The following is a 12,662-nucleotide window of genomic DNA, read 5'->3' as shown; positions in this document are numbered from 1 at the left end:
TGTTGCAATTATGAAGTGGAATGTAATATAATATAATATAATATATATAATGTGGTTGTGTAGCTTAATTTGTAATATTTTTTATACCACTACTACCTAGAAAGTGTCAGACACTCAGTGCGTGAAGTAAAATAAAACTGGTTAGAGCCAACTAACGGTTTAAAAAAAAAAAAAAAACTCCAACGACCGGCAGAGAGAGGGAGAGAGAGAGAGAGAGAGTAGCCAGACGCTAGAGAGTAGTCAGACACTCAATGCGTAGAGTAAAAAAAAAAAAACTGTTTAAAAAAAAAATAAAAAAATTCTCCGACAGGCAGAGAAGCAACGCGAGTCGCTTTCTACCAGCACCATGTCTGAATGAACCCACGTTTAACAGAACTCTACTGGTTAATAAGTAAGTACAAACTGAAATAAAAACAAACTTCAAGCTGAAGAAACCCTAAACGTTAGCGGAAAAGACCCGCGAACCTGAGTGACAGAGAGCTGTTCTGTGAGTGAGTGAGCAGAGCGGTGTGTGAAGGGGAGGAGCGCTGTGACGCTGTGTGAGGATTTTCATTCAGTCTGAGCAAAGATATTGACTCGTATTACTCGTATAATACTCGTGCTCGGCAAAAGTGCTTTATCCGTACCGGATACTTGTTTCAGCCGAGTATCCGGCTCATCTCTAATAATGAGATAAACATGTTTCTTTGTGTTTGTGTTTCCTAGTGTTCTATTCATAGCCAATATGGAAGAAAAAAAAAATACACGACTGTTGGAAATATTAATGTGGTTCAATAATGTCAATAATATGGCACACTAATTAACAAGAAATTTCACATCGGCACTTATTGTCAAAGGGTTTGCCGACCCCTGATCTAGAGTTATAAGATCCTCTATAGGATTTATGATGCCTGTGTAAGGAAGTTGCCAGCCTGTCTTCGTGTTGAGATAAGGCAAACCTTGAAGGTCTATTGGGGGACTGAGGTGACGCAGGCTAATATATTTTTTCACTCTAGAACGTATTATTCTTTGAAGCATTTCCTGTACTCTAAGCTTCTAGGTTTGGCTATCTGCATGTACTTTATACCAATAATCTTCTCTATTATGACATGAATCTGTGAGGCTCATCAAATAATTCCTTTATTCAGCCCATCAACTTTATCATCAGACAACTGTACAGAAGATATTTCTTCATCAATTAACTGGCATCACAAACAAGATTCAAAAAGAGACGGACACTGGCTAAGTGAAGAAATTATATTATTTTCCTATGCGGAAAATCTTGATCCTATTGATTGAATAGTAACAAAATGTTTGAAAAAAGAAATTCATCTGGCTCACTTTTGGCTGATGAATAAAAGAAAATACATTGTTGTGTAAGGAACCCCCACAACAACTGCACAAGTCCTATTCAGAGACAGTTGCAGAGAAATGTGCAATCAGAACAAAGAGACCCCACAACTCAGACACAAGTTTGAAATTCACAATCAGAATCGAAACCAAATTCTCATAAGCCTCAAGTTGCATTGAATTTATGATCTTTGTCTTTTGTGTTGTTGATGCTGCTCTATATCAACGTTATGGAATTTGACACCTCGAAATAGGCCAAGCAACAGGAATTTGATGGACCTAAGACTCCAACACATCTAAAAACCAGAATGAAGCATATAATTCAAGGGCGACCTAGCACAAAGAATATCTGTATCCATCTCGCAGCATTACGGACGAGTGACATAGCATTATATGTTTATGGCAATCGGATTGATTGCTTCACACATCAGTGGGATCCTGATTGGATTTACAAAGTACTTCCTGTTTCATGCCGAATCAGTGGCGCTATGACACTGAGGAAATATTGACACAGAGCTTTTCAGGCTTGTGGCTTCAGGCTCAGTCTTATCATGTGACAGAAGTTTGGAAGTGATAGCAAAATGCACAGTGGAGTTATGACAACATTGTGTCATTTGGCGAAGGACCATCCTTCACCGCACATTAATGTTTACACAATTTGAGAAAATAAGTCTCTTGGACAGATATGCGTCACCACACAGGAAGCCCGCCATTTTGGATTTGGTGGCCATTTTGGCCATATTCCACACTTTTACTTTGATGTACTTGTCGTAGGGCTTTCATCAGATCAATTTAAAATTGAGATGAGTGTCATCACAACAAGATGGAGTTTTTAAATATTCAGGTTTTTCGCTAGCGAAAAACAAGCCGACACACAGTCTCCTGTCTCAGATTCATCCTTATAAACTAACGCTTATCTCTGCTTGGTGGACCTGGGTTCATGGCGGTGTGTCGGTAACAGCTGGCATTCGCATCGAACCCGTTCGGAGCTGGTATGTAGCTCCCGGGTTAGCGTTAAAAAGCTAGCACGCCTGATTCAAAGGCACCCTGCGAATCACTGCGAAAACATCTAAATAAAATACTAAGCGTGACTTACCACAGAAACGGGAGCGCAGACGTCGTTAACGTGTCCGTCAGGAGAAGGAGCAGAACATCAAACTGTGTTATTTACCGGATATGTGAGTGCAAGCCATTTGACGGTCTCATGAGGCATTCACTTGTAGCTCGTTAAAGTCGAACTCACAACACACAGCACAGCTTACACTGTGACATCACGTGAATTTCAAACATCTATATCGCTTAAACGAGGGAGTTAAAAACAAATTCACCCCCTCAGAGTTGTCATGAAGGAAGAACTTAGCGATTGAGACTAAAACCTAAGGTTTATTATAATAATTATAATAATAATAATTATAATAATAATAATAATAATCCTTTCAATTTCAATAGGGCCTCTCACCAGAGGTGCTCGGGCCCTAATAATAATCATTTCAATTTCAATAGGTCCTCTCACCGATTTCGGGGCTCGGGCCCTAATAATAATAATAATAATAACTAGGGCTACGTTGTAGCACTAACGGGCCCGAGCACAGGCAATTTCAAGTCTGTGGCGGTCGGTGAAGAGAGAACGGTCGATGACCAAGCGCTCGTCTCTGCGTTGCCTGTGTTTGCGCACTGCGGCAAGGATTATCGCTTCACTTCCTGTAGGCAGCAGGAGGCTCTATGAACTAGAGGTAAGTAACCTTGAAACTATACAACAAAACCTATTGCTTTATCTATCATCATATGCTTACATGCCTCAAGACTTTTTTAATATGTAATTGTTATAAAAGTTACCGTTTATTTAACACGTCTAATGAACAGATTGAAGCAAGTTACCTGCAGAGTCGTGTGTTTGGTTGTGACTTTATGTTTTATTTTAATAAGTTAATATCAATACGCTACACGTGTAAGTTGCATGTGATAGTAACTATGTTTCACCATTATTCTGTTACAGGCTGGTATATCCACCATTACTATTCCCACCTCATTTATTTAGCCTGTCATGGAGTTTTACAGTGAATTAGACAGTTTAAATATGATTATAATCTCCACACATCAGTGTTGTAAACAGTTCTCAAATTAATTATATAATTATGTTTTCACACTGAGGGAAGTGGAGAGACTTGATGTGGACTGTTATCAATAGCTCTGTGGGAGATTATCACCTTGAATATTACAGATGAGGTAGAAAGACATTTTATCTATTTGTACAATGTTGTATTTCTTTCAGTACTTTTATCAAAAGCGACTTAAAATATGTACATTTAACCATGAGGATACAAACCCAGACCACAGTACATCGGTTCTATCTGAAATATGTTGTGCTTCATACACAACACAAAACATTCTTTAACAGTGCGTTTCTTCTCTTCATAGATGAGGAACTGCAGCACCTGATGTCCTCGGCAGCAACATGGTGGAGATCTGCAGCTTCATTCTGGTCAACACGTGGACGACTGCATCATCATCATAATCTACACAACACTTCTAAATTCCTCCCTTAACTAAAGATGGCCGGCAACTGTTAAGTGTTGGCAGTCATTGCTAAGTGTCATGGATAACAGTTAATTTCTGTCTTCATTATGGTTGGTTAAAAAAATAAACACTTATTAGAACAATGTATATCTTTTGCTTACTGATTTGATACACTTTAGATAAGAACCCAGTGTTTTATATTTCTGCTTTTGGCATGATGAAAAGTTGACATTTTGATAACTTTAGATCTTTATCTTGTTTTGAAGACACTCATCTAATTTTTACGTTGATTTGATGAAGGCCCTACGACAAGTGCATCAAACTGTAAGACGTACCAAAAACCAGACATTTCCTGTTGCCACCAAGGGGCGCTGTGATTGTAAGTCACGATTTCTGCACAGATGTCTTCAGGTCGCGACTCTTATGTGTCCCTAGTTTGGACTCGATTGGCCAAAATATGTCCAAGATACAGAAGCCCGTGTTTTGATGGCGTTTCATCAAAGTTTAACGCCATACCACGGTCAGACGGTATCGCAAAAAGTTGTTTTTTTAATAACTTTTGATCTTCATCTTGTTGTGATGACACCCGTCTAAATTTTAAGTTGATCTGATAAAAGCTCTCCAACAAGTACATCAAAGTAAAGGTGTGGAATATGGGCAAAATGGCCTCCAAATTCAAAATGGCGGGCTTCCTGTGTGGTGTAGCATATCTGTTCAAGAGACTTATTTCTTTGTCATGAAAAGACACATGTCCCTATGTATTTTTGTAGATGTAGACCAATCGTAGTGCCGGGGCTGCCCTTTAGGGGGCGCTAGTCAGTTATTTTGCCACGCCCATTCCTTAAATCCATCTGAATATCTTCAGGGGCGGGCTGTTGATACACACATGTAGTTTGAGGGAGATGGACCCATGAACACGGAAGTTAAAGCGTTTTCGTGTGTCATGGCGAGCTGATTTGACGCCCCGCCACAGTCAGACGGTGTGACGAAAAGTTGATTTTTTTGATAACTTTAGATCTTCATTTTGTTATGATGACTAAGTTGATCTGATGGAAGCTCTACGACAAGTGCATTAAAGTAAAAAATAATGGAATATGACCAAAATGGCCACTAAATCGAAAATGGCGGGCTTCCTGTTGCGTTTTTCATAATGCTCCAAGGGGCTTTTTTGTGCATCTGGTGATGATACACAACTGTCTTCAATTTCGTGAGGATAAGTGAATGCTAAATGAGGTGCTTCTCCGTAAATGAGGGGCTCTCCGTTGGTGGCGCTGTTGAGCAATTTTGCCACGCCCATTTCCAAATACCCCAGAATACGTACATTTTCACCACTTTCTAACTTACTGCAAACTTTAGAAACTTTTTGAGCACGTTAAAGCTCTCAAAAACCCAATTCATTAAAACTAGAAATAATAATAATAAGAATCATTTCAATTTCAATAGGGCCTCTCACCATTCGGTGCTCGGGCCCTAATAATCATTTCAATTTCAATAGGGCCTCCCACCGATTTCAGTGCTCGGGCCCTAATAATAATCATTTCAATTTCAATAGGGCCTCTCACCATTCGGTGCTCGGGCCCTAATAATAAGAATCCTTTCAATTTCAATAGGGCCTCTCACCATTCGGTGCTCGGGCCCTAATAAGAATCATTTCAATTTCAATAGGGCCTTCCACCGATTTTCGGTGCTCGGGCCCTAACTAGGGCTACGTTGTAGCACTAACGGGCCCAAGCACAGGCAATTTCAAGTCTTTTGCGGTCGGTGAAGAGAGAGCGTTCGATGACCAAGCACTCGCGTCGCGTTGCATGCGTTTGCGCACTGCGGCCAGGATAAACGCTTCACTTCCTGTAGCCAGCAGGTGGCGCTATGATTTTGAGTCATGGTGTCTTTGTAGATGTCATCAGGTCGCGACTCTTGTCTTACATGTCTAGTTTGGACGTGATTGGACCAAATATGTCCAAGATACAGAAGCCCGTGTTTTGATGGCGCGTAATCAAACAACTGATTTGATGAAAGCTCTACGACAAGTACATCAAAGTAAAAATTTGGAATATGGCCTCTAAATCCAAAATGGCGGGCCTCCTGTTGCGTTTTTCATGATGCTCCAGAGGCTTTTTTTTATGATTAGTCACGATACACCTTTGTCCCGTTTTTGGTGAAAATCGGTTATGTGGAAACCTATGGGCTGCGTTCCAGGTGGCGCTGTTGAGCCATTTTGCCACGCCCATTTCCGAATACTCCAGAATACGTAAATTTTCACCACTTTGTACTTTACTGCAAACTTTAGCAACTATTTGAGCACTTTTAAGCTCTGCCCATCCTCATCTCAGCCGGAGTCCGGATTTCTCTGCCTAGCATGAGTAGGGCGGGGGAGCAGGATGTGGAGTCTTGGGCAGCAGACCTGTATGCCATCAGCACGAGGGGAACATGGGTGTCCCAGTCCTTTTGGTGTTTAGCGTTTACTTTGAAAAAGTAACTTAGTTACTTTACAGATTACTTGATTTTAAAAGTAACTTAGTTACTCTACAGATTACTTGATTTTAAAAGTAACTAAGTTAGATTACAAGTTAGTTTAGTAATTACATTCAGCAGCTGACGACAACACCCCCGCCGCCTCAACATAAAAATGACAACTGGTTTTGCCAACACTCACTTTATTAGAAGCCGCCGGAGGCCCCCCCCCGCGCGAACGAAGGGTTCCCCCAGCGGGCGCCGTAGCTGAGGTGATCCGCGAGAAGGGACCGACCAGAGTCGCTGCCGCCGACCGCCGTACCCCTCCAGCCTGTCCCCGCCTTCCGCACTGCCGACGGACACCGCCCCGCGGCCCAAGAGAAAAGAGACAGGCCCCCGCACCAGCAACGCCGTGAGGTGCCACCAGACGAGGACCTCCCCCCCCAAAAAAACCTTGAAGAGTTCCGCACACCGAGCCTCCGGCGGCGTGGAGAGGAGGGCGACGGGGCGACTGCTTCCCCAGCCGCGGCACGTGCCCAGCGGTTTAACCACAAATACCAAAATAGTAACGCACAGTGACAAGTAACTTTTATCCGATTACTGGTTTGGAAATAGTAACGCGTTAGATTACTCGTTACTAAAAAAAAGTGGTCAGATTAGAGCAGGGGTGTCCAAACTACGGCCCGCGGGCAATCTGCGGCCCGCCATCCATTTTAAATAAGCCCGCCTAAAAAAAAAAATTTTAAAAAAATTACAAAAATATTTAAACTAACAATTTGGTAGCACTTAAATGGCACTTACTTATAGCATTTTGTAGTTTTGCACTATTTTTGAAGAAATTTTACTTTCTTGAATCTTGTTGTTCTGGGTTTGCACCCTCGGGTAGGGGAGAGCGGGGTAATGTGAGACATTTTTTACATTTGCTCCCCTCTAGGCGAGCTAAAATTATATATCAGTAAAATGTACACATTTCCCATTAATTCAGGATGTTTCCTAGCAATGGAAATGATCAGAATGTCTATAGGACAAAGGGCAGTTAAAATATGATTGTTTTTTAAAAAGTGGTCTTGTTTCTCACTTTACCCCAGCTTAGGGGTAAAGGGAGACAGACCAGAGAAATCAAGGGGGTAAAGTGATCCATTTACTTTTTCCAATTTAAAACTACCATAACAACACATTTTGTAATAGGTACATTAAGCACATTTATGATTATTTTGATTCATGTGATCTCTTGCACACCCTAGCTTACCTGCACATTGTTTCTCTTTCCAATTGGCAGGGACAGGGATATTGTTGTTCTCTGCGTATTCAAATGCCAGTCCACTGGAGCAAGGCCATGGAACTGGTCAGCTAGTTGTTTCAAGTTTTTGGCAAGCTCCTCCTCCATCTCATCTGTGAATATTCTCTTTACCTCAGCTACTGCACCCCAGGCTACTGATTTTACTTCCCCTTTCTCTTTTTTCTTTATGAATCTCTTGAGGGTTGTCTTATCAATATTTCTATCCCTTCCAGCTTTTCTTAAGGACTTCTTTCCTTGCATGACCTCAGCGGCTACACTCTCCATCTCTGCGAGGGGTGGTTGGCCCCAGGTTGTCTTCCTGGTGTAGTTTCTTGGCATGATGGCTTTTCTACAATGTTTATGGCATTAAAAATAAAACATATGTAATGTAATATTGCACTAAAATATGTTTAAGACTAAACTTAACTTGTGCTACATGTCTCACTTTACCCCAGAGCATTTGTCTCACTTTACCCCACAGCCATCATTTTGAAAAAAACAACATCTCTTAGCAATTCGGGCTAATCTTCAGCTAGCATCAATCACATGGTTTTATATGTTCGAAGTTCATCAACATGTATGATAAAAGTTTTTCTACCTGGATAAATATTTTGTATACAACAGTTGATTAAGTTCAAAGCAAGAAAATTTACTTTGTGAAAAAACATTCTAACCACAGCACCAGCACCAACTTGGCAAGGGTGGAATGGGAGTGGCTTGAAAACATAATGATCACATGACCACAAATGTGTTCTGTTGCCTAGATACAGGGGGTGTCTCACATTACCCCGCTCTCCCCTACCCTTGAATGCACTGATTGTACATCGCTTTGGATATAAGCGTCAGCTAAATGAATTGTAATGTAATGGACTATGGCCCACTGTATTGTACTTCTCAGTTTTGACACTAGGTGGCACCCAACTCACCCCTGACCTGCCAGCTGTACCCTCAGAGCGCCGCCACGCCCCCCCCCCGCCCTAAGCGACGCGATTGAGGTGCACTGTCAACAGTCCGCTCCAGGGCAGGGGGGCGTGGCAGCGTGAGTGGCCCAGACCTTCAAATTTTTTTCTGTATGTGGCCCTCGGGATGAAAAGTTTGGACACCCCTGGATTAGAGTAACGCGTTGTAGCACTAACGGGCCCGAGCACAGGCGATTTCAAGTCTGTTGTGGTCGGTGAAGAGAGAGCGTTTGATGACCAAGCGCTCGTCTCTGCGTTGCATGTGTTTGCACACTGCGGCAAAGATAAACGCCTCACTTCCTGTAGCCAGCAGGTGGTGCTATGATTTTAAGTCATGGTGTCTTTGTAGATGTTATCAAGTCACGACTCTTGTCTTACATGTCTAGTTTGGACTCGATTGGACCAAATATGTCCAAGATACAGAAGCTCATGTTTGATGGCATGTAATCAAACTTCGAAGCCACGCCACGGTCACACGGTGAGACGAAAAATGTAAAATACTCCAGAATACGTTGATTTTCAACAATTTCTAATTTACTGCAAACTTCAGAAACTTTTTGAGCATGTTGAAGCCCTCAAAAAGCCAATTCACTACGCTCAGAATAATCCCTACAATTTCAATAGGGTCTCCCACTGGAGGTGCTCGGGCCCTAATAATAAGAATAATGCCTACAATTTCAATAGGGCCTCCCACCTTTTCGCTGCTCGAGCCCTAATAATCCTTACAGTTTCAATAGGGCCTCTCACCATTCGGTGCTCGGGCCCTAATTAATTCAGGCGAATATTGATAATCGCTCCCTTGAACGGTCAGTTTTAATTTTCTTAACCCACCAGTAAATATTTTAGGCAGGGATGCCTTGTGTGATTTAACTGCTGTGATTCACTGTACTCTTCGTGGTTTGTTTATGGAAAATAAATGTTTCAAGCGGCCCAATTATTACAAACATCAATTTTTGCCATGTTCAATTTCCGTCACTCTTTAAATTGTTGTCATTAAACAATTTTCAATCATTGGCTAAAACAGCACACCTATTTTCCCAACTCCTAAACCCAATGACGCTTCATTTAAGATCTTAGAGTAGAACAATAGTGAAGGAAATCCAGGAATGTTCTTACTAGGTTTGCCCTCCACATAAGCACTCTCCCATAATCACTAAAAATGTTCAACAAACTTTTGGTACTTGATCATGAATGCATTGTTAAAATGGTTTAAGAATATCCTACATACAATAGCATTCTGGTACAGAGAGATTTATTTGTATTGTATTGTCTAACAAAAGGATAAGTGCGGTCCTTAGGGGTAACGGGGGGTTCATTTCTTAAGATTCGATTCACCATCCTAGAGTATTTACCATCAGAGCTCAAACATACACTGTTAAAAGGCCAATATCCTTCTGAGTGGAAGCAAATTATGCATAGTGCCACATAAATCATAACCTTATAATTCTAAATCCCTTTTTACCATTCTATATCAATGAGAGTTAAAGGACAAACAACTTAACGTGATAGTATCCGCGTCAATACTATCAATCAATCAAATTTTATTTGTATAGCTTCGGGGTAGGCAATCTTTACTATCGAAAGAGCCATTTCACCCCCTCTTCCCCAAAATTAAATCTGTCTGGAGTCGAAAACATATTTGGTAACACAGGTTATAAAGTTATATATATAGTTATACAATATAAAAACTATAGTTTGTTGCATTTATTTAATTATAGAATATTGACATACACCAAACACATAATACATACTCATATTGATATACCACATATATTCCTTATACCTTTCACTCCACCGTTAATGCACAGTCAACACTTTATATCACACATCCCAGCTCTCTGTTTCAATTCACACACACACAAAGTAGAACACCAACAGCAGATAATGAGTAGACCTTGGCCTACAATCTCTCCCCCAGACAGCACACTAACGCAGCTGCACTGATACAGCAACATTATCACCTCTGGTAACCACGACAACGGAGTGCACGTACGACATCTTCATCACGCGTCATTCCAAGAGGATGAGGCACTGTCCCGTCTAGATGCAGCAGCCTCCATCTAGTTTTGACCAATCCAAGACGAAACCCAGTCACGCCCAATATAACAATATATAATCTATGTGCGCACTCTGTTTAAGCGTCTTTCTTCCTGTGCAGCCTCCTGCGTAGAACTAGAGACCCATGCATGTTCAATTGCTGGACACCGCGTTTTCCTGACCTGTGACCTCTGAATAAACTTGCTTAACTTCAACTTGAGAACGACGACTCCTCTCCTTTGATTTCCACCCGCAACAAATGGTAGCAGAGGATGGTTTTAGACGATTGAAAGAGCGGAGTGGAAAAACAACCAGTCGGGGAGGAGGTCGTCTCTCGGACGGGAAAGAACCGCCCTGCGTGGCTTGTCTCTCCTCGGGAACCTGATCAAACAGCTGTACTACTAAAAAAGGTAAGCAGAGCCTATTTAATTGAAATCTGCATATTGTCGTGATAGGAAATAAAACTAAATTTTTGATCAGTAGTACTGAGGGTGAGTACAAGTTGCATATGCTAAATTTAGAATAGTAATTGCAAAGGTCTGAAAACGCTGTGTATTTAGCAATTGTGTTTTTCTATATTTAATAAAGAGATACCGGCCGAGAGAAAGAGATACCGGCAGCTTACACTGTAAAATATGACTAAATGAGTTGGTGTAAGAGTAGCCGAGAGAAAGAGATACCGGCAGCTTACACTGTAAAATATGACTAAATGAGTTGGTGTAAGAGTAGCCGAGAGAAAGAGATACCGGCAGCTTACACTGTAAAATATGTCTAAATTAGTTGGTGTAAGAGTAGCTGAGAAAAAAGTTAAAATTCAGCCAGACCCATGTTGTAAAATAGCTCCACGACGGTGGTTGATGTGGGGGTTGGCGTGACGACACACACTGTAAAACAAAGCACCTTAACGGGTTTGTGTGTGGGCATGTCGCTACGGATTTAACTCACAGGCGCTCCAAATCTCGAAAAAAAAGGGAATGGAAGGGCCTAACAATTGGACTATCAAATATAATATATCAAAAAAGATATCAAATTAGAAAAAGTGACTGTGGGGGAGACTTCTGAGGAGCAGCCCTTTTGCGGTCTCTGCCCGTGTGTTAGCATTCCTACACACTGATGGTAAAGCGCACACACATTCCCTCTCACTGACGGAGCAACACACACACAATGGAGGATTTTGGGGAATATGTGACAGCGCAAGTGAGAAATATGACCGCTCCTAAGGAGTGGAAGGGTAGAGAGGAAGTGTGGAGCAAGATTTTGATCGGGTGGCGGAATAAAGGGTGGATATTGCCAGGGAACATAGCCCCAACCCGGAAGGTGATTGGAAATATGAGAGCCGCACTGCTCTTAGCAGTGGACGAGGCGGAATCAGCAGAGAAAGCAGCTAAATGCACTCTGTTCACCAAACACCATGTTACAAGTAAAATGGCTAAATTGGAATTGGAGATAGGCTCACAGGCTCTGGATGTTTGCTTGCGGGTTGTGTTCGGAATGCCGAAATACGGAGAAGGGACTGATGGCTTGGGAGTGAATGTCAAAACTCCCAGTGGGGACAAGGAGCAACTGCAGGAAACAGCCAACGCCCTTGCAGTGCCAGATCCGGCCGCTGTGCCATCCCTATATCCCCAAATGCCCCCTCCTTACGGTGTCAACACAGGTGTAATACCTCTGTCTCCCCAGAAGAGGGAGACAAAGAGGGCTCCAACTGAACTTCCACCAAGTGCCTACACGATGGCGCCAGTGCGCGTGGTAGAGGGAGGAGTGCTTCATGGAGTCATGCAATTGACAGGAGGACAACTTACGGTGAAAGATGATTCACTTTCGGAGGCAACACAGATCCTTACAGGAACAGTAGAAACAGTCCACGGTGAAATCAGACTGCTGAAAGAGGAAATGGCTGCAATGACTGCAGCGGGAACAACTGAAGGAGACCAAGATGGAGGGCACGAAGGTCACAGAAGCAGAAGAGAGACACCATCACGCTCCACCAGTGGATCGGTGAAATCGCTTCGCTCACCGTCACCAGATGGGGCTAAAAGAGGGCCGGTCTCTGCCCACGCATTTGAAGGGAGGATCAGAGAAAGGAGGTC

Source organism: Pleuronectes platessa, chromosome 3 (assembly GCF_947347685.1).
Source record: "Pleuronectes platessa chromosome 3, fPlePla1.1, whole genome shotgun sequence".
NCBI classification, from domain to species: domain Eukaryota; kingdom Metazoa; phylum Chordata; class Actinopteri; order Pleuronectiformes; family Pleuronectidae; genus Pleuronectes; species Pleuronectes platessa.
The sequence above is the reverse complement of the archived record's forward strand: the minus strand, read 5'-3'. Positions refer to the sequence as shown.